The sequence below is a fragment of the Equus caballus genome, chromosome 14, assembly GCF_041296265.1.
Source record: "Equus caballus isolate H_3958 breed thoroughbred chromosome 14, TB-T2T, whole genome shotgun sequence".
In the NCBI taxonomy this organism is placed as follows: domain Eukaryota; kingdom Metazoa; phylum Chordata; class Mammalia; order Perissodactyla; family Equidae; genus Equus; species Equus caballus.
The window spans coordinates 11,406,341-11,429,207 of record NC_091697.1 but is presented as its reverse complement, the minus strand read 5'-3'; the positions used below and the strand labels follow the sequence as shown (position 1 = coordinate 11,429,207).

Below are 22,867 nucleotides of genomic sequence, written 5' to 3'. Positions count from 1 at the left end.
TATCTGACAATTCTCAACATTGATTCATGATAAAATCTCTCAACAAAGTAGATATAAAAGGACATTTCCTCAGTACAATAATGTCATTGACAATTCTCAACATGGATTCATGATAAAAACTCTCAACAAAGTAGATATAAAAGGACCTTTCCTCAGTACAATAATGTCATTGACAATTCTCAACATGGATTCATGATAAAAACTCTCAACAAAGTAGATATAAAAGGACATTTCCTCAGTACAATAATGTCATTTATGAAAAGTGCATATCTAACATCATAATCAATGAGGAAAAAATGAAAGCTTTTCCTATAATATTTAGTAGAAGGCAATAATACTCCCTCTCACTACTTCTATATAACATAGCATTAGAAGTAGCAGAACGAACAATCAGATAAGAAAAGGATACAGGAGAACTCAAATCAGAAGGGAAGAAGTAAAATTATCTATTTGCAGATGACATGACATCCTGTGTTGATAATTCTAAAGACTCCACAAAAAAAAAAAGAGTTAGAACTAATAAAGTAATTCAGTAAACTTGCAGGATACATAACCAACACAAAATAATTTACATTTATGTACACCAAGAACAAACTATCCAAAAAGGAAATCAAGAAAACAACCCCATATTTGAAAGCATTGAAAAGAATAAAACACTTAGGAATAAATTTAACCCAGGAGATGAAAGATCTGTACACCAAAAACTATAGCACGTTAATGAAAGAAATTAAGAAAGAGATAAATACATGGGAAGATATCTCATGTTCATGGTTTGGAATAATTAATATTGCTAAAAATGGCTATATACCCAAAGCCATCTATAGATTCAACCCAATCCCTGTAAAAATCCCAATGGCAGTTTTCACAAAAATAGAAAAGAAGTCTAAATTCTTAGGCGATCTCAAAAGACCTTGAATAGCCAATGCAATCATGAGAAAAAAGAACAGATTTGGAGGTGTCACACTTCCTGATTTCAAATTATATTGTAAAGCTATAGTGATCAAAAGAATATGGCACTGGCATAAAAAGACACATAGACCAATGGAAAGATTAGAGAGTCCAGAAATAAACTCAAGCATATATGGTCAAATTACTTTTGACAAGTACACAATGAAGTCAAAATAGGGGAACGGAAGTCTTTTCAATTGATGTTGGGAAAACAGCATATTCATGTGTATAATAATGAAATTTGACCCTTACCATATACCGTACACAAAAACCAAGACAAAATGAATTAATGGCTTAAACACAAGAGCTGAATCTTTACAATTCCTAGAAAAAAAAAAACTCCTTGAAATTGGCCTTGGCCTTCATTTTTTGGCTATGACCCCAAAAGTTCAGGCAATAAAAGTAAAAATAAACAAGGAAACTGTATTAAAGGAAATAATAAACAAAATGAAAAAGTAACCAACAGATTGGGAGAAAATATTTGCAAACCATACATCTGATACTGGGTTAATATCCAAAATATAAAATAAACATATAACTCAATAGCAAAACTACAAATAAGCGAATTAAAAATGTGCAAAGGATCTAAATAGACATTTTTCCAAAGAATATCTACAAATATTTAACATGTATATTAAAGTGCTCAGCATAACTAATAATCAGGGAAATGCAAATCAAAACCACAATGAGATATTGTCTCATAGATTTTAGGATGGCTACATAAAAAAAAGTTAAGATAACAATTGTTGGTGAGGATGTGGAATAAAGGGAACCCCTTATGTTGTTGGTGGGAGTATAAACTGGTAGAGTCCCATGGCAGACAGCATGGAGGTTCCTCCAAAAAGTGGAAATACAACTACCATATGATACATCAATCTCTCTTCTGGGTATCTACCCAAAGGAAACAAAATTATTACCTCAAAGAGATTCCTATGCTTCCATGTTCATTGCATCATTCAAATTGCCAATATAAGGAAACCATATAATATCCATCAAAACATGAATAAAAAATCTGTGATATATATATTGAGATATTATTCAATCTTATAAAAGAAAGAGATCATGTCATTTGCAACAAGAGGAAAGAACTTGGAAGATACCATGCTTTTCACATTATGCTAAGTTAAATTTGTGCCAAATTCACATTATGAAATAAAGCAGACAGAAGGAAAAACCTGCATAATGTTACTTAGATGTGGAATCAAAAAAGTCAAATACATGTAAGCAGAGACTAGAACAGTGATTACCAAGGGCACAGAGTTGGAAGATGTTGGTCAAAAAGTACGATGTTTTAGTTGTGCAGGATAAATCAGCCTAGATATCTAATTTACAGAATTATGACTGTAATTAATAACATTGTATCAAATGCTGGAAATCTGCTAAGAGAGATTTCAAGTGTTCTCGTTACAAATAAAAATTTAACTTTATGAGGATATGATATTTTAATGTTTGGCTGTAATAATCATTTTATCATTTTCATGTATATCAAATCATCATGTTATACACACTAAAGTTTTTATTAACAAACTAAAATAAGAACAAAATTAAATTTACCAAAAGATATTCTCAAAACATTTTTTAGGCATGATTGTTTACCACTCACTGAAAGAACTATTATGATTAAATCACATGTACACCAGGAGTAAATGTCTGGGAGAGAAGACTGCAACAATAAAGATTTAGAAGCTGGAAAGCAAAAGGATGACCAGTATCTGACCTGTTATATCTAAAGTGCAGAAAGCTAAGCTGGCAATTGAGGAAGCTTAGAACCAAGTCAAATCATGCTGGAAGAACTCTTCCAATAGCTTGGAGTCACATAACCAAGTACCTCTAGACACTATGGGTGAAACTGAAACAGACGCTTGGCTAAAAATCTGTATAAAAAGCTGTTAGCCCCCACATCCTCTCACTCACATTATAAAGTTGGAAAACTGCTCCACCACTACCTAGTGCAACACTAGAATGTAATGGAGACATGGGACCCAAGGGGCTCTACTTTTGTAGAAATAGGCATGGCGGGGATGTATACGTGGCAAATCTATACATTGAATTGTGAGAAGCCCCTGTCCCTTTGTCCTACTTTCGTTCTGCAAATGCTGGGAGCCCCCAGAGGACTCCTTTCAGAGGAAACAGATCACTGCAAAGAAAATACCTGGAAATACTGACATTTGGGGTTTCTTAAATCAATGTATAATTGAGATCACAGTTTGCCACAGCTTACCAGTTATTAACACTTACACTGGCCAAGAGACCTTCCCAGAAACCGAGAGCCAGGGATCTCTAGTCTTTTGAGTAGAGCTTCTAAATAAAAGGCAGAAATCAAACTAATACGTAGAAAAAATAAGATGACATAGAGTACTCAGTGAACAAAAGAACTCAAATAAAATCATAAAATAAATTCAATTAATCTACAAGAGAGATAAGAACAGATATTAACTAAAACAGGATGTTATAAAAAGAGCACTAGAGGAATAAAAATGTTCTTGAATATTTAAATTATAATCGTAGGAACCATGATGTAGAACAAAAAGGCAACTATGAAAACAGGATGGAAAAGGGAATAAAACTAGAGGTTCACTTTGAGAGAGCAAAAATGCAAATAATAAGAATTCCAAAGGTAAAGAATTTAAAAATGGAGATGGAAGGGGATGAAATATTAGGCATGTTTCCAGGAAATATACAGGAATTGAAAAACTTGCATTTAAGGATTGAAAAACCCCTCAAATGCCCATCCTAACTGATGAAAAGAACTCATACCAAGACATATCATTACTAAATTTTAATACAAGTGCAGTGAAGAGCTCAAAAGTCTCCAGAGAGGTAAAAATAATGCAGATCCAAAATATTTGCAATTGAGGTAGCATTGGAATTCTCAGTAGCAATACTAAATGTTAGAAGACAAATGAGGCATGCCCTCATAATCGTGAGGGAAAATGATTTTCAATTTAGAAGTCCATACTTCGCCAAACTTCCATCAAGTGGGAAGATAAAAATAACATCCTTTTCAGACTGCATATGCAAGTTTGCAAATAAGATTCCTTCCATGCACCTTGTTTAGGAACCTCTAGAAGAATATGCTTCACTAAAATGAGGGAGTGAATCAAGAAACAGGAAGGCTTGGGATCCAGACAACAAGGGATCTGGAGAAGAGGACTGAAGGTGAGGAGCTGTCCCAGTAGAGGTCTGTGCACGGAAGTTGCAGGCAGGTGTTCTGGGTGGAGCAGGACAGAGGCTGCAGGACAGATGGCCTAGGAAGGAGAATTAGTAGAATTCTGAAGTACTCACAATTTCTAGAAGATATTTATCAGGAAGAAATATGTATATGTATAGCAGAGAAGCAAATTAACATCAACCAACTGAAATAAGACAACTATTTCCAGGAAAAATAAAAAAGTTGTGTCTTTAAGGAAATGAAACTACCTGGCTGCTATGACTCAGCTGTCAAAATTTATACTCTCCTAATAATACAAACATTGAATGCTAGTTTGACAAAATCAGTGGAGGTATAATGTTTTTAGGATGATGTGAGAAGTAGTATGTGTTTGTGGTTAGAGGCCAGGAAAATGGAAAGGACCTAAATCCACATCACCAGTAGTCAGACTTGTGCCAGTTATTTCCTTATGGACTCATAAGAATGCTAACTGGCTCTTAGAAGAATACTGATAAGTGACCAGATGACAAACGCAGAACTTTCTTGACCTCAAGGAGCAACAGCAACAGACTGCAACCGTGTTAGATTATAAGCTGTGTAAAGGAAAGGCTCTTTTTTTTCTCTAGTATACATAATCCAGCCCCAGCACAGCACCTTTCTCTAGTATACCATAATCCAGCCCCAGCACAGCACCTGATATCCATGCATGTGAGTCTCACAGACCTCTTGCCCCATCCCCACTCCTGTAGTTCCTCTGCAGGATGTCAGTGGCGATAACTGGCAGTATGGTTTGTCGAGAAGGAAGAAATTTTCCTCCACTTTTTCTAAGTTTTTCTGGCTGGTCTAAGAAACAAATTGACACGAGACAGATCAATAGGAGAAAATAAAATTTAATTTCATACGTATGGAAACCCTAAAGATATAGGGTTCCTTGAAAATCAGGCAATTGAGGTTTTTATGGCATCCTGAGCTAAGAAGTAGGGGAAAGAGTCTGGGATTTCAAAGGGAAGGAAGGAAATTTACAGGAAGAGTGAAAAGAGTAAATATTTGGAAACAAATGTTTGCTGGCACATCCAGAAACAATGAGATACAGAGAGGCCTTGCTAGATTCATCCCTGTCTACCACATGAATCTAGACCATGTTAACTATAGCTGTCTATGGTGAGGACTCTCTTCTTGGAGCTTATCTTCCATCTAAATTCTTTCAGGCAGTTGGGTCAAAGTCCCTTCCTGAGACTTTTGGGCCTCAAAGAATTTCAGCTCAAGATAGTCAGCACGACAGAGTGTCACATCTTGACGTGACTCCTTCTGAGCCCCTAGAGGTTCTCATTCTCCAAGACTGGTTCTCAGCTAAGTCATGGTCCCCATCCTAGGCCACTGGCTTTGCTGTCACAAAGAGAATAAAACTGGAGGGTAGCAATGTTTGCATGACAAATATTGTGCATAAGTAAAACATATTAATCCATGGCAAATTATTTATTTATTTAATTGATTCTTTTTTCTTTTTTGGTGAGGAAGATTGGCCCTGAGCTAACATCTGTTGCCAATCTTCCTCTTTTTGCTTGAGGAAGATTGTACTTGAGTAACATCTGTAACAATCTTCTTCTATTTTCTATGTGGGCCACTGCCACAGCATGGTTTGATGAGTGGTACGTAGGTCTGCGCCTGGGATCTGAACCTGTTAATTCCAGGCCACTGAAGTGGAGAGTTTGAACTGAACTACTATACCATTGGGCAGGCCCAGTGACCAATTGTTTTTAATTTTAAATGTTAATATTAGCAGAGAAATATCTTAGTGAGAGCTTAGTGATATAATTTTTGTCATGCACTGGATTAATGCACATTCATTTAAAAACTATAAGTAATATTTAATGCTATCTTAAATATACGTGCTAAAATGGTAAACAGGGAAAAACATACTAAGCATTCAAAGAAAGTTCTATAGAAAACTGGTACAAATAAATGTACCCATACTGCCATGGCCCAGATTTGTTTCCCAGTCAGGGGACCACACCACTTGTCTGTCACTTGTCATACTATGATGACTGTGTTTTGCTGTGTTGCTGAAAGCTATGCCACTGCTATTTCAAATGCCAGCAGGTTCACCCATGATGGACAGGTTTCAGCAGAGCTTCCAGAGTAAGACACCGGGAAGAAGAACTGGCCCCTGCCATGTCCAAAAAAATTGGCCAGGAAAACCCTATGAATAGCAGTGGAGCATTATCTGATAGAGGGCTGGAAGGTGAGAGGATGGTGCAGAAAGAGTGGGCAGGGATCTGCTCTGCTGGACACAGAGTTGCTGGGAGTTGGAATTGACTTGACAGCACTAACAAAAAAAATGTACCCACAAAGAATCCCTTCTCCTATGTTGTACCACTTTGGGTAACTGTCTTCTTTTTATTTTTGCAAAATACAAGGAGGAAAATTGCCTTAGGAAGTTATTTAAAGCAATAAATTTCTATTAAATTGACAATTACAGAAATATATCTGAAGAAAAATAAGAAGGAAGCATTTTATTGTATCTTCCTAATTTGTTCCAGAGCAATAAGGTGTACAAATGAGACACGGCAGGAAAGCCCAGGGCCTGGTGGGGAGGCAGCTGCAAACATAACTGCAATGGGCTAATGAAAGTTCATGCCTCAGGACAGTTGCTGAGAGCTAACTAAGAATATCAGTGTTCCCACTAACCCCTCCCCCATTCAATGAGGTGGGCACAGTGATGGGCTAGCTCTTCCTATGAGGAGCACAGGCATCTGAGGGTGGGAAACTGCCCATGTTCCACATGACTCGCATTCAGGTGTCTGACTTTGAAGTCTGAGAGCCTGATCCAGAATGCACCCTGTGTGCTGGGGATGATAATAGCGGTGAAGGTGTTGATCGTAATAACTAACACAAGAACTGTAAGCCAGAAGAAAGGTCCAGTCATATTAATGGGCACAAATAAAGAAAATGAGGCACAAAGAGATCAAGTGACTTGCCCAAGGTTGTAAGCTGTTCCGTAGGGGTTAACACTCAATTCATCTGTACTCTTGAACACAGAATACTGCCTCTGATAATGAGTAATGATAACCAAATCCTTGCTCAATGCAGAAAACATTTGTTGTCAAAAAAGTGAAATCAACACCAATCTTGCAAAGGCACCCATAATATCTTTTTGCTGTTGTTCATGTTTTTTGGTTTTTTCCCCCTGAGGATACACACTATTTTAACAAATACAACAAGGACATACAGTGTTGTTTGAGGATAATGTCATGTCATTAATTATCCACAAGGTGGCAGGTGGGTGATGCTGAATTGGTCCCATAGTAACAGCTATTGCAGATCTAGACAGATTTGAAAATAATCCCTTGGGGGTTTTCATTTATTTATAGATTTCTCCTACCTATGGAAACAGATCATCAATCCAAGGCATAAAGGGGAGAAATATAAGTCTCAGATACAATCACAAATGGGTATGAGTTCAGTACCTGAGGTATAAATTGCTTAATGAATCAACAGAGACTCCTAGTGAGACTTGTGCCTTGAGAACACACAGAAGAATGCTACGTGACCAGATGACAAAGGCCGACTTCCTTTACCTCCAGGAGAAAAAGTCACCTTCTCAGAAAATATCTGTTCTAAAAATCCCGTCCCCCAATTGTCTTTTGATTAACTTCTTCCATTCTTTGAAACTGGCACTGACTGAGGAGTTAGAAAACATGCCTAAAGCCATTCAGCCCACATAGAGCAAAGCCAACATTGAAATGTCAGTGAATTTAACTATAAGAATATGGCAGGCCCTATCGGCACTCTGCTTTCCCTTTGAAATTGGTAGATGAATCTATTGGAATACAAAGGATGTTCACTGAGTACACCTTAGGGCTTAGGGAAGACATATTTTTATACAGTAGGTGGGAATCCAACCTGGCACTGGAGAAGCCACCACAATCCCATTTCAAAGACTAAATGTGTTAGACATAGGTGTGTCTTAGCTCTTAACTGAAATAATTAGTATGTTGAAGGGGCAGGATGTTACCCTGTGAGGCCAAACACATCATGCTATACAAGAAGTTCTACACTGACAAGAACACAAATTATACAACCTTAAATTGCAGAAAGAAACCAATTAATTGAAACAAACAATGGCGAACATCTATTATTTGCTGCAAATTACATATATTCGAAACTATAAATGATTATGACATTTTCCTCACATAAGGAAGACTAAGTTAGTAGAAGCAGTGATAGCAGTTATTGTTGTCATAATTAATTGTAACTAACACATTGAGAGCTTATTATTTGCTGGGTCCCATGCTGAGTACACTTATCAGACTATCAGACAAACGTGTTCATGCTAAATTAATAAATTAGTCCCAAGTAGCGGTCCTAAGGATACCATGCAATCCTAGTATCTCTACCTTGTTCATTTACTGGCCTGCTCTCCAAGACAACTCTCTTCTCCTCTCAAATCTTTAACAAGTCCTCCTTGCTCTTCACAAACAGAAACTCTGCTTGATTCTAATTGCACTGAGAAAACAGACTCCATCAGAAGAGAACTTACTTGTGTCACATATGCTCTATTCCATCTCCCACAGCAGTCAATGAACTTGCTGATGCTCACAGAAATGCTCCAGCTCTCCTATTCTACACTGGTTTCTATGTTCTCTGTTTCTTCATCATCAAAGCAATCTTAGTATTGAATAATTTCCTTGAACACATAAACATTTGTAATATCTCACAACAACAAAAAATGTATCGATATCAATTGACATCAGTATGTCTTTCTAGCTATTGCTCCATTTCTCTGGTATCATTTACCCCCCCAAAAAAAGATAAAACTATGTTTTTACTTTCCTCATCTTGTCCATTTTCTATCCTTTGATATACTACCCTTTTTCCTCTCTGAGCATGACTCCACTGAAATTGCTCTTATTATTAATTATTATTATTAATTGAACTTAGTAGGTCACAGATGATCTCCACATTGCCAAATACAATGGGCAACTCTTGGGTGTGTAATTCAACTGGAACGTGCACCTGTTGCAGTTGATGATACTCTTCATCTTTCTTGACTTGTGTCTGAGATATTACTTCTGCTTATTCCATCAGACCCTCTCTCTTTTCTCACTTGCTTCCCAACTGAACACAGCTGCCTCAGGTCTCAGTGTCAAACCTTTTCTCTTATTTAAGTGATCTCAACTAATCCCATGTTTTTAAATACCCATTCCTTTCTGGAGACTACCAAATTTAAGCCTTCAGGCCAGAATTCTATTCTGAATTTCAACTGACTTGACATATCTAAGAGGCATTTCAAAATTGTTTCTACAACAACTGGATTCTTGATTTCTCCTACTAAAACCTGCCACTCTAGAGGTTTTCAAAATCTCAGTAAATGGAAATTCAATGTTTCATTCACTGGAGCCCAAATCACTGAGTTATCCTTCATTCCACATTCTCTCCTTACGGACATCCTTTCCTGAGTTAAAGTCTGTTTTGTCACCCTCCTACTAAATGCATCTTTGTCCCTCATCTTTGAAACCTACTAAATTGTCTTCCTGCTTCCAACCAAGATCCCTGCTCCATTCTCCATGTTATAGACATATCAATCACTTTAAAAATGTACATCTCAGGGCCGGCCCCATGGCTGAGTGGTGAAGTTGGCACACTCTACTGCAGTAGTTGGGGTTCGTCAGTCTGATCCTGGTAAGGACCTATACACCACTCATCAAGCCATGCTGTGGTGGCATCCCACATAGAACAACTAAAAAGACTTACAACTAAGATGTACAACTATGGACTGGGGCTTTGGGGAGAAAAAAAAGAGGAAGATTGGTGACAATGTTAGCTCAGGGATAATCTCCCTCACAAAAAAAAAAAAAAAAAAGGAAAGAATTAGTACCCTAAAAAAATAATGTACATCTCATCAAGTCACATCTCTACAAAAAATTCTTCAAGAGCTGTCCATCTTATTCAGAACAAAACCAATAATTTATCAAAGTACTGTTGTTGAATTACACAGAGCTAAGAAATGGAAACTTCCTGACCACAAACTTCATGTAGCCTTGTATGCTGGTATTACACTCTCACAGAAAGAGGGAAAATAGTGCCCTTTGATGTGAAATGCTAGAGTCTATTCCCTTCGATTAGGTGTGTAATGTTTGGGAAGTCATAATTCATAGTCAGTTTAATTAAATTCATTGAGTATTTATTGTGGCCTAGTATTTGATGTCCCCATTTTAAGCTCAAGGACTGTGAAGATGATGATAGAGCTGAGTCCACTGAGGCAAATACAAGAAAATACATGATCAAAATTGTGTGATTGCCTTCTTTGCCGCTTGTGAATTGCTATTGTTTTTCTTTTTGATACAAAAATGTTCACAGAAATTTTGGCACCAAGAGGTGTTAGCTTTGGAGGATTTTTTGGTTTGTTTATCCATGATTGAGATTTGAAGTCAACCTGGTTCAAAATAAAGGGTTGCTGTGAGCTCTATTATCTGTTCCCTTTTTTTCCTAGAAACAAGAGCTAAGACAAGATGAATTATTAACTAATTTGATAAGAAATTATTTTTGAAGATTGGCCAAAATTGTCTGCATAAACAATGGAACTTCTTTTGTTCTCTCCCCTAAGGAACAAGTTTCCAGACAGGAGAAATCCTCTTTATTGGCAATTGCAAGTATCTTTGATAGCTGACTGAATACAGTCTTGTGAACATGACACCCAGAGCTGTTCTCAGGAAGACTATTTTCACAGTGTTGAATCCCTAGGCATCACTTGTGGATACTTTCTGAGCAGATGAGCATCATGAAAATAATTTTTTAAATGCCCCCATGACGTCCTTGTTTCTGAGGCTGTAGATGAGAGGATTGAGCATGGGTGTGAAGACGGCATAGAAGGCTGACACCACCTTGTCCTGTTCAGGGGTGTGGAATGACTGGGGCAGCACGTAAGTGTAGAAGGCAGCCCCATAGAAAATGCTGACTACAGTCAAGTGGGAAGAACAAGTGGTAAAGACCTTTTTTCGACCTGCGGGAGAGTGCATTGGTGGACCATTAACAAGATGAGAGAGTAGGAAGTTGAGATAATAGAGATGGGGATGAGCAACACGAGTACACAGTAGATGTACATCAGGGTTTCATACAAGGATGTGTCAGCACAGGCCAGTCTGAGAACTGCAGGGATCTCACAGAAGAAGTGGTTGATACTGCAGGAGCCACAGTAGGGGACATTCATTGTAATAGGGGTGAGCAGGAAGCCATCCAGTGACCCACCAAACCAGGCACCAGAAGCCAGGAGAAGACAAACCCTGTGGTTCATCAGGACTGGGTACCTAAGAGGGTTACAGACAGCCATGTAGCAGTCATAGGCCATGAGGTCCAAGAGGAAGAACTCTGAGCCAATCATGGTCAAGTAGAGGAAGATCTGGATGCCACAGGCCACAAAGGAAATGGTCTTCTCTTTAGAAACCATGTCAGCCAGCAGCTTTGGGAAAGTGGTACAAATGAAAAGGGTGTCCATGATGGACAGCTGGCTGAGCAGAAAGTACATGGGAGTGTGGAGGCGGGTGTCCACCTGAATCAAGACTATCATGACCAAATTTGCAGTTACAGCCACCATGAAAATAGCAAAAATAACAGCAAAGATAATCCCTGTAGCTTCACTGTTCACCAGAAGCCCCAGGAGGATAAAGTCAGAGGATGCAGTACCGTTCTTCATTGACATTGCCTATGGCAGCTCCAGGGGAGCAGGAAGGCACAAAGACTAGGAAGGAAATGGAGAGAAAACACTTTCTTTATGAGGGAAACTCACAACCAGAGGGTACTGGTAAGGATGAAATTTTCCAAGGCAGAATGCTAGAGGAAAACAGGGAGAACACATCATGAGTCACTAACTGTGTCCCTATTTCTCCTCATTGATGAAGAGAACTTTCTATATTTTTTTCCGTTTGCACTGCAATATATGGGTTATGCTAATTGCATAAGAAACTTGGTGTTTGTGATACCTGGAATACATATCTGTCCTATTCATTCTGTATTTCTGGCTTCCAGAACACTGTGTAGTTCATAGTAGGGCCAAGTAACGGAAAGAAAAAAAAAAACACACCCCTTGTGCATCTGCTCTTTTCTCAATACTTCACTTCTGACATTTCTTGTTATCAAATGTGTGAGGATTTCTCTCCTATACTAAACAATTCTACAACTCTCCAGACTACTGCTCAGCATCCAACAATTTAATTATGTCTCACTGTGTACGTGCAAATAGTGTCAAAACTCACAGATTGAGGGCTCAGTTCCAGAAGACTACCCCCACCCTTGAGATGCTAATGGTAATTCCAAGTTGTTACCTGTGCTTCTGACCTATTGGTTACAAATCAGAGGTTGCCATGCCCCCAGTTTTGGTTTCAATTTTGTAGAGCTACTCACAAAACTCAATAAAACATCCCAATTACTAGATTAATAGTTTATTATAAAAGAATAAAACCCACGAACAACCAGTTGGAAGATGCACAGGGCAAGGTATGTGGGAAGGAGCATGGGACTTCCTTGACCTCTCTGGAAATGTCACACTGTGCACCTCCAATTGTTCACCAGTTCGGAAGTTCTCCAAACCTTAGTTTAGCCTTCATTAAATACTATGATTAATTAATTCATTTGTCATTGGTTGCTAATTGAACTTCTAGTTTCTCTCCCCTCCTTGAGGTCAAGGGTGAGGGATGCTGGGGATTGGGGGTAGAGGTGGGAGTAAAAGTTCCAAACATCTAATCAGATGGGTGGTCCTCATGAGCAACCAGCCCCTATCCTTAAGTGCTTTCCAAAAGTCACCTAATTAACATAAACTCAAGTGTGGTTAGAAAGAGCTTTTTATGAATAACAAAAGACATCTTTATGGCTCTTTTAATTTAGATAATTCCAAGGGTTTTAGGAGGTCTGTGCCAGAAAGGGGGACAAAGACCAAATATGTATTTCTAATTATACATCACAATATCAAAAGGATTAGGACATTTGTTGGGGCCTCACGAATGAAGTGCTCTAGCTGTCATATTTCACCTGAGTTATTCCAGTAGCTTTCCCACTGTCTCCCTGTTCTCTCCCTTGTATGCTTTTAGTCTGATCTCAGCAGAGCAAAGTGATCTTGAGAAACCCACATCAGAACAGATCACTCTCTACTATGGCACCTCATCGCCCACTCCAGGCCCATCATGTTGTGACCCTTTTCCACTCTGAAATTGTCTCCTGCCTCCCCCAGTGTGTTTACCCTGGTGCTGCAGCTCCCCGGCCTTCTTGCCGATCCTTGTCCCAACTCCGAGGGAGTCCCCAGCCCATGGCATTTGCCTCTGCTGTACCCAGGCCTGGGTCTCCTCCCCAAATCTGTGTGGTTGTCCTTCATGTCTTTCAGGGCTTTGTTCAAAACCCTCCTTTCAGAGGGGCCTATTCTGGTAAGACTTGATGACTTTTTTTTTCATATTTCTTAATACCATCTGACATGCGATATATTCATTTCATTTTTTCTTGTCTCCTGCACCTACAAAGAAAGCTCCATACAAGCAAGGATGTTTGCCTATTTTAATACTGTGTGCTCCCAGAATATGAAAGAATGTGTGATACATGGTAAATATTGTCAAATACTTAAATGAATAATTAAATACATATAGGTAAAGAAAAATAAACTGTTTATTTTTTCTGCATTTAAACATGGTATACTGATAGAAAAATTCCTTTAAAATACTCTGGGTGTGTTCTCTAAATGTGCTAAAGGGAAATACTTTTTTAAAGACCAGGTCCTTGTGTTATTCTTCAATCCAAAGTAAAATTTTCATAAAATAAGATCTATTCATATTTTCTAATAAGAAACAGTTCTAGGAAACAGAAATAAATCACGAGTCTCTAAGATCAAACAGCAATACAAATTCCACATTAACTCATTGAGGTTTCACATACACAAATCTGAGACAATCACTCTGTGACTTAAAATCAACACACTATTTCAGAGTCAGATGTCAGCACAATTTACAGTAAACAAGGGTCTCACCACTTTTACTCTCTTCTGAATCTGTGCTTACTGCAACAGCTGCTCATTCGTTAGGCCCAAATTGCTGTGTAGAAGATCACTATAGCTTCAGATGTTATGATCTATCTGGAGATTGCATTGTGGATGCCAACAATATAGTGTGAACTTACCCTATGTTAAATAGATGAACGGACAGAAAATCTTTACACATGGTTTTTCTCAGCCACAAGTTTCCATTTGGTTTCTATTATGAGAAAAATTATGTCTTCAAACATGCCACTATTAATTTGATATTGTACTAAATTCAGTAAAGTGGTAATAGATTTACTTTAGTGTTAATTAAGCCAACTGCAGTAGGCAGAATAATGCCCCTCCACCACCTGCAAAGATCCCCATGTCCTAATCCTCAGAACCTGTAAATATGGTCCCTTACTTGATGAAGGGACTCCGTAGATGCGATTAAGTTAAGGATGGTGAAATAAGGAGAGCATCCTAAAATGTGCTTTGGCGCCAATGTAATCATTAAGACCCTTGTAAGAGGGAGGCAGGAATCAGAGGAGGAGATGTGACATTAAAAACAAAGGTCAATTATTCAGATGCTGGCTTTGAAGATGAAGGGGATCATGAAGCAAGTAACGTGAGTGGGATCTAGAAATCGAAATAGGGTAGAAAACAGATTATCCCCTCAGGTCTTCAGAAAGGAGTGTAGCCCTCCTGATACCTTTATTTCAGCCTAACATGACTTATCTGGATTTGTGACTTCCAAAACTGTAAGATAAAACATTTGTGTCATTTTAAGCCAGTGAGTTTGTGGTAGGTTGATACAGTAGCCACAGAAAACCAATAGGCAAATGAATATTTTTATCAGCTTTTAAATGTAAACATAATTGAGACAAGTTGCTAATAAGAAATTAGTCAGCATCCATGCAGTTCTTGCTGTGTGCCATGCATTATTCCACATGATGCAGGGTTTTGATGTTGGCTCTTTTCACTGCACTTCTATTGGGTCAATTACTGAAATTATCACTATCTCAAATTTGGAGAAACTGAGGAACAGAGAGGGCAAGTGGTAGAGCTAGGTTCAGGCTCAAAGACTCAGACTTTGCTTCCCATGCTCTCTACTACTACACACAATTGATCCCTAAATGCACAATATCCTTTTAAGCATCAGATAAGCTTACAGTGAGCTAATATGAGTGAAATGAATACCGGCTGTGAGGTCACAATCAAATTCAAGAAACATTGGAATTTCTGATCAAAATATGTCAACAGATTTATAAAGTAAAAACATAAAGTTAATTATTTCCAGAAACCCCAAATGGTCTCTAACTCCTTGGCAACTTCCAGTGAACATGTGTTGACTGCAGATGCCTGGCTTCATATTGAGGTCCGCAAAAAATTAAAAAATCATCACCAAATGTACTCCAAGAAGGATCCTCCAAACACAAACCTCACTGCTGATCATCCAGTGCCAACGGCGACTTCTTATCTCCAAGCAGACGTAATAATGCCTCCTCCAACAGGCCTGCTCCCAGTCCTTCACCAGCACCACCACCTGTATATAAGCAGACCCATTCCCTTTCGGGGATCCTGGTTTGAAGGAAATCCTCTGTAATGTGTGTCAGGGGAACTGGCAGAGTTTACTCAAGAATAAATGATGGAAAATATGAATTTTTAAAACCTAATATACCAGAAAAGTAAAATATTTTTTTTAGCAAAGAGAGGAGGAATACATACAAAAAATGCCCAGAAATGGTTGAGACACACACATTGGTGTAAACAACTCTAATTTGCTAGTGTAAGTTTCCAAGACCTCTAAAGTCACCCCAAGTTCTAAGGTGTCACTTTACCCTTGCTCCTCTGGCAGTTTAATGTGATCCTTACATAGAATCTGGGCCTCAACAGCCTGGGTGAAATTCCAGGGATTGTCACTTACTACCCATAGGACACTGAGCAAGTCACTCATCAAGTCCCTTATGAGCAAATGGACATCAGAGCAGCCCCTGACTTCAGAGTGTTAATTGAGGATTCCGTGCAAGGCCCTCATAATAATATCTGATACCTAAAGTACTGTTACAAAAATTTTGAGTATAGTATTTAGGATCTCCCCTTATTCACAATAAACATCTCTCCACTTTCAGTAATAGTGGAAAGAGAACAGGCTCCAAAATGAGAAAAAGTTATTAATTTCTGAATTTGAAAAAATGGCCAGTATATATAACTTTGTTTTAGTTAATTTAATCCTTTCAAGACTACTTACCCAATATATAAAGAAGACATTACAGGAAAAATTATTATAATTTATAATTTTTAGGTTATATTCTAAGATTCTAAAAGCTTTCCTTGTCATTTTAAAAATTGGCATTGGCTCAGTTCTCTTTCTTGAGACTGAGACTACTGAATACAGACACAAAAGATGTTGTGATTTTGTACAGAAAAACACTCAAAGATAAAGACGTTTCATGATCTTTCAAATTTGAAATGACTCTTATTTGCAGGCAGACTGACTTGGGTCAAAGCTGTACTACTCTCTCTCATAGAAGTTCCCACACCTTATCCAGGGAGGTGAGGAAGCAGATGTCTCTAGTGCAGCTTCACCAGCTCTGCAGAAGCTGAGGTCGAGAAACGCAGATTTAACTGTGTTCAGACATGTCTCCTGATTTCATCTCCCTAAGGCTGTTGGCCACTCATTAAAGTGACTGCTTATTGCATTTAAACACTATGGAAATTCAGGAAAAAATAATTTTGCTAATGTCAACTGATGTAAGAAGTTCTAAGACTCACTCTGACACCTAAGTTTTCAGTCAGTATGGAAGAAAGCATCTCTTTGTCCCCACAGGTGAGCAAATACCTACCTATGCCTCCTACCTTCTGTTTGCTCAAAAGCAAACAGGTGTCTATGGCGAATCTAGAAAAAGCCAATGACGCTTCTTTGCAGGTGCCAGAATTTTAAATTACTTAAGTAGAAATAACATTAGAATTGATGAAGCTGGAAAGAACTTAAGTATGGTTCTTTTGATTCTAGCTTCACCCTTGACATGTAATTCTGTGTGAGTTTGTAAAAGTCATCTAATTTCTTTGACTTTCAGTTTCCACTGCAACTCTTAAAACCTGAGTTTCTCAGAAAAAGAGAGAAAAAAACAGAATTATATAACCATTAACATTTGTATATTCGAGTGCTAAGTTTTCCAAAATGAAATGGCATTCATTCACTCATTTAACGAATAATTTTTAAAAACATATTTCTATATCAGGAAAATTTCTTGGTGCTTAGGATGCATCAGGGAACAAAGTCCAGATCCCTGGCCTTGCTTACATGATAAGCAAAATATAATATAATTGACTAAGCTTAAAAATCTAATTAAAGAAAATGAAGTAAAGCAATACGGGTTGGTCAGAGTTGATGCTGCAGATATGTATCACTTTCATATTTGCAGTTAGTTGTGTAAACCAAAGTAATGTAGCAGAACCTGAAACCTTAACTTTTCTCTTGAACCTTGAATCTCTGGGGTTTTGAAGGAAGAGTACTCACTGGGATGTTGTTAATGTGTGACAGACCATGGTAGGTGTGCAGGTTTAATAAGATCTATTCCCAACACAGTGTCATCTGAAAAAAAATTCAAAAATGCTTCTGGTTTTAGCTAATTGTATCTTTATTAATACCCCTGTTGTTTTAGTTAAATAATCTCTCAATGCCACGAAATTAATCATCATTACAGTTCTTCTGCCTCATGTAAATCACTTGTGTACAGAGTCAGGATCTGATATTTCAAGCATTTCGCATTCACATTGTTATCAGATTTCACTTACCAGGACTTCACTTTGTGCAAAGTGAGTCTAACTTGTCAGGGATGTACCTTCTAAGTGACAGAGTCTGAATTCTCTACTCCACGGCAAATAATCCTCTCAATATTTTCATTTTCTCCATCACTCCTTCATGTCTGAAACCTTACTGGGAATTCAATGAAGCATTTAATAAACTAAGTAGACTTTATATTATCAACTACTACATTTTTATATTATGTAAATATACTTGTTAAAATTTATTGTATAAATAAAATAAATATGTATAAGCAAGGGTTCAGTTAATTTTATGTCCATATCCCTCACCTATAGCAAAACCCCACAGGAGTCTGAGTGCCCTTCAACAAGGATAATAGGGTTCTTGGTAGACCAGACTAGCTGGCATATAGCAGAAAATGAACAGGGATTTATCAATGTGTTACTCCCACGATGAATTTTTCCCCCAGGTCACTATCATGACTAAGACGCAGCACATTGTGCCATGCTCTTCTCTCTTAATTAATAGGAAGGTTTGGCACAAAAAACACAATGCCAGAAGTCAAAAGATATGGTTCTGAGTCCCCCATCCCCCTATAGCTTGGGAGAGGTTATAACTTGCTCTGAACATCAGCTTCTTCATCTCCCATGAGGTTGATTCCTTCTCTAAAAACTTGGTAGGACTTTGTGATGATCAGAACGAAAATCACATAATGTAGTTGAATATGTTTTGAACAATGGGGACTGTTTTCGCTTCATCTTTTCTCCATAATCTGGAACAGTACCTGACATCTTGTGTGTATACAATTGGCATTTTTGAAAAATTTTAAATTATCACAACTTTCATTCTCAAGTTAATATATTTTTAATAAAGAGGAAAATCTTGGGACCATAAATTATCTTACATAATAATTTGGTACAATGACTGGAGAAAAATCCTTGCTTATCCCTCATAAGATAGGATTGGTCTTGTGAGTGAGGAGAGAGGACATCCACAATATATATGATGTAACTTAAAAAAAAAGTTTACTTATATTAAAGAATAGCATACAACAGAAAAATGCAAGTATCAGAAGTGACAAGACCAATAAGTTATCACAAAGTGAACACATCCATGCAACCACCATTGAGATGGAGTACAGACTCTTAGCATCACAGAAGTTCCCTCTTCCCCTGCCCCGATCTAGTGACTGATTCCTATGAAATTTCTAGGAAGTCATCTAAATGCACCTCCCTTACCTGCTGTTTTCAGATAATTTTGAACTATTTATTAAGTTAAATGTTCTTGTTAAGTATGCAAAGGATTCATCTTGGAAATGTAAGAACAAAAGCCCTGTTAGATATTAATATATAGCAACCCAGGTCCAGGTAGGACTCTGAGGAAATGAGAAAGAAGGCACAAATAGAGGGGAAATGAGAATTATGATGTGAAAGATTTTTTGGAGGGAAAGACCAGTAGAGATGATAACCAAAGGCAGGAAACAGAAAGCAGAGTCTCAAGAGAATTAAAAGGAAATGGTACTGAGTTAAAATAACATTGAGGATATGTTGTAAATGAATCCCGGTCGGTTTCTCCACTTGAAGAGATTTATCTATCCAAGTCATTCTTCCATCTCTTTTCTGTTTGGTTGATTTCAGGATAAGATCAATTTATTTGGAAACTTCCAAGTCAAAACTAATCTTGTGAAAAGATATTGATGAGAATATGTTTAACTTACATCAACATCTATGGAGGAAACATTTTTCCCTCTATGTGGAAACTAAAATAACATAGGGCTGAGTAATCTTTTCTTACACTTTGCCAACTATGAAACCACCGAAAAATGTGTCCAACATTTTGTAAGCCTTCTATTGATAGAGAAAATAAACACCAGCTGAATCAAAACATTTTTTTAATTTGTCATATTTTATGATCTTACATTCATTTGAAAGTTAAAATTGGATAAATGGATAGAAGAAGCTCAGTAAGTGTGCTCTTTGTTTAGTTAATGTTCTATTGAAGACCCGCATCTATCAAAACACCACACTTAACCAAAAGCTAATTAAAAGAAGAAATATTTGTCTACCAGTATGCCAGCTGGAGAGACTGAGAATGGGAGCATTGACCAAGACAGCTGTGTTAGCTAATGTAACGTCTTGATTTGTTTATTCCATGTTTATCTATGCCATATTATTAAGGCATGGATAAAATGTTAGAAAGATTATAGCAATGTTACTACCTTAGTGATAGAAATCAATTTTTAATTGATCCATAAATGTTTATTGATTTCCAGGCACATATTAGACACTATGGGGAAAAAGCCATAATAATTACCCATAGTGGTTAGAGAACACAAACATTCATAAAAGGTGACTAAGAATATAGAAACCAAAATACAACTGAATTGTCTGTATAAAAGGTTCCTAAGTAAAGCTGCTACATTATTATCATTAGAAAATATTTAATTTGTACTGACTGTTTGACATTAAATTATCAAGGACATAGTGACTGCTACTTGAAATTTCTTTATTTTTATTGCTCTAACATTGGTTTATAAGGTTACATAAATTTCAGGTGTACATCATTATATTTTGATTCCTGTGTAGATTACATCATGTTCACCACCCAAAGACTAATTACAATCCATCCCCACACACATGTGCCTATTGACGCCTTTCACCTCCTTCCCCTTCAAAAGTTGGTCAGCAGTACAGACACAAAAGACACATGAACACCTGTAACATATAAAAACATTGATTCAGAACTCTTCAAAGAGATATTTGGTCTGCCTGATTTAGTGTTACTTGAAGAGAATGCTCCCTGGGAAATGTTTTTTGGTGAATCCAGACAAGCAAGTTGGCTAATTCTGAGATGCTTTCTACCTTTTGCTATAGTTCATAAATGATGCTTGCAATGGGATGATTTTGGCTGTTGATAATTCAGGATTGTTAAAGTGACACTGGATATTTTTCAGAATCAAGAATGCATATTCTGGAATGACGGTGTGACATTGGCCGCAGTACCCGGGATGTTTGGGCCCTGCCTCCTTTAGTATTTCCTGGACACATCTCCCACTCTGAATCTCTTGGAGGAAGTGCATCTCCTCAGCACTTTCCTTACAGCTGTGGCTACATCTTTATTCCTCAAGCTATAGATGAGTGGGTTGAGCATGGGGGTGAGGATGGTGTAGAAGGCGGACACAACCTTGTCTTTCTCTGGTGTGTGGTAGGAATGGGGCAGCAAATTGGTGTAGAAGGCTGCTCCATAGAAAGTGCTCACTACCATAATATGGGAGGAACAGGTGGCAAAGGCTTTATGCTGGCCCTCCGTAGACTTCATCCAATGGACAGTGAGCAGGATACGGGTATATGAGACAAAGATGGTGGATATAGGGATGAGTAGCATCACTACACAGCAGGCATACATCAGGGTCTCATAGAGTGACGTGTCGACACATGACAGCTTCAGCACTGCTGGCATCTCACAGAAAAAGTGATTGATCTTTCTGGACCCACAGTAGGGGAATCTCATGGTGAAGGGGGTCAGCATGAATCCATCCAAGGAGCCACCAATCCAGGAGCTCACCACCATGAACAAGAAAATTCTGTGGTTCATAAGGAGAGTATAGCAGACTGGGTTACATACAGCCACATACCGGTCATAGGCCATGAGGCCTAGCAGGAAAAATTCCCCTCCCATCAGGGTCCGGTAGAGGAATATCTGAAGAGCACAACCCAGAAAAGAGATAGTCTTTTCTTTGGACAGAAGGTCTTGCAGCATCTTGGGGACAGTGATACAGATGTAGACTGTGTCCATGATGGACAGCTGGCTGAGCAAGAAGTACACGGGCGTGTGGAGGTGAGAGTCCATGTGGATGCGCAGCATCCTGACCACATTGGCCATTACAGCCACCAAAATGATGGAGAAGACCACTGCAAAGATAAGCTCAGGGAACGTGGGTTGGGTGATGAGACCCAAGATGATGAAGTCAGTGGCGTTCTGGAGAATGGCCTCCATGCCCATGTCACATGGTAGCTCCTAGGGCCCCAGAGGCAAAATGTTGATGGGTTAATTAATAATCTGCTACTTAGGGAGAACCCACCATGAATAGTATGTCAGAAGCAGCGTGGGATAAAAAAGAACACAGACTTCAGAATCATATTGAATCCTGGTTTCAATATTAATGGTCTATGTGACATTGGACAGATTAATTTATAGACAAACTCAGTTTCATCATCTATGAAAGGTTAACATAGGTCTATATCCCTCTAGGATTAATGTGAGAGGTAAATGTAACAGCTCATGCAGTACCACATTTAGAGTTTGTCCCATTTTTATTTTGAAGCATCTTCTATACACCTTCTATAATATTACCACTTTAGACGGAGTATTTCCTGAGGTTGGTAACTGTGCCTTCCTCTCTATATTGCCTTGTAATCAATATTCATAGCTTGATTGGATTTAAATTGTTCTCAGTCATTAAGATAATTACAATGTTAAGGTCGTACATACACATACATTTGTGATTTCATAAATGGATAGGAAATAGACATGGAGCAAATAAAGCTAGACAAATTTAATCTTTTTGGCTGCTGTTATTAAATATCTTTGTGAATGTTTGGAATATCAAGGATTACTAGCTAGTACTACTAACTTAACTTGAGGGTCAGGGTCCTCTGAGCTATGGTCAGAAGAGCTGCCAAAGAAGTTCATGTTTTAGGCATGGGTTACTTTACCCAGTTTGGTTTCTTTGTTCTCACAGGATAATTCAGGGTGATAAATATTGAATGAGGACCACCATAAATTTTATTCTACAAGCAGGCCTTTGGGTTTATCATCATGGTAGTCTTTCTAGTTGACATCATGGAGTGGGCTAAAATTTTATGTCTTAATACTAGCTGTTATTATCCCAGTGTGGCCTAAATTTCTCTTAAATTGTTCAGCCAAAAGGTTAACAGAGTTTCTGTGATAGGGTGGCATTCTGAACTTATGAAAATGTTACAATATCCTAGGAATTCATTGC

General features: G+C 38.0%; 2 pseudogenes; both read right to left on the bottom strand.

Annotated features, from left to right (window-relative positions):
• Positions 1-10,839: 10,839 nt before the first annotated feature.
• Positions 10,840-11,798, bottom strand: LOC138917588 (olfactory receptor 2T11-like; annotated as a pseudogene).
• Positions 11,799-20,892: 9,094 nt separating this feature from the next.
• OR2T2EP (olfactory receptor family 2 subfamily T member 2E, pseudogene) lies at positions 20,893-21,867 on the bottom strand (annotated as a pseudogene).
• Positions 21,868-22,867: the final 1,000 nt, after the last annotated feature.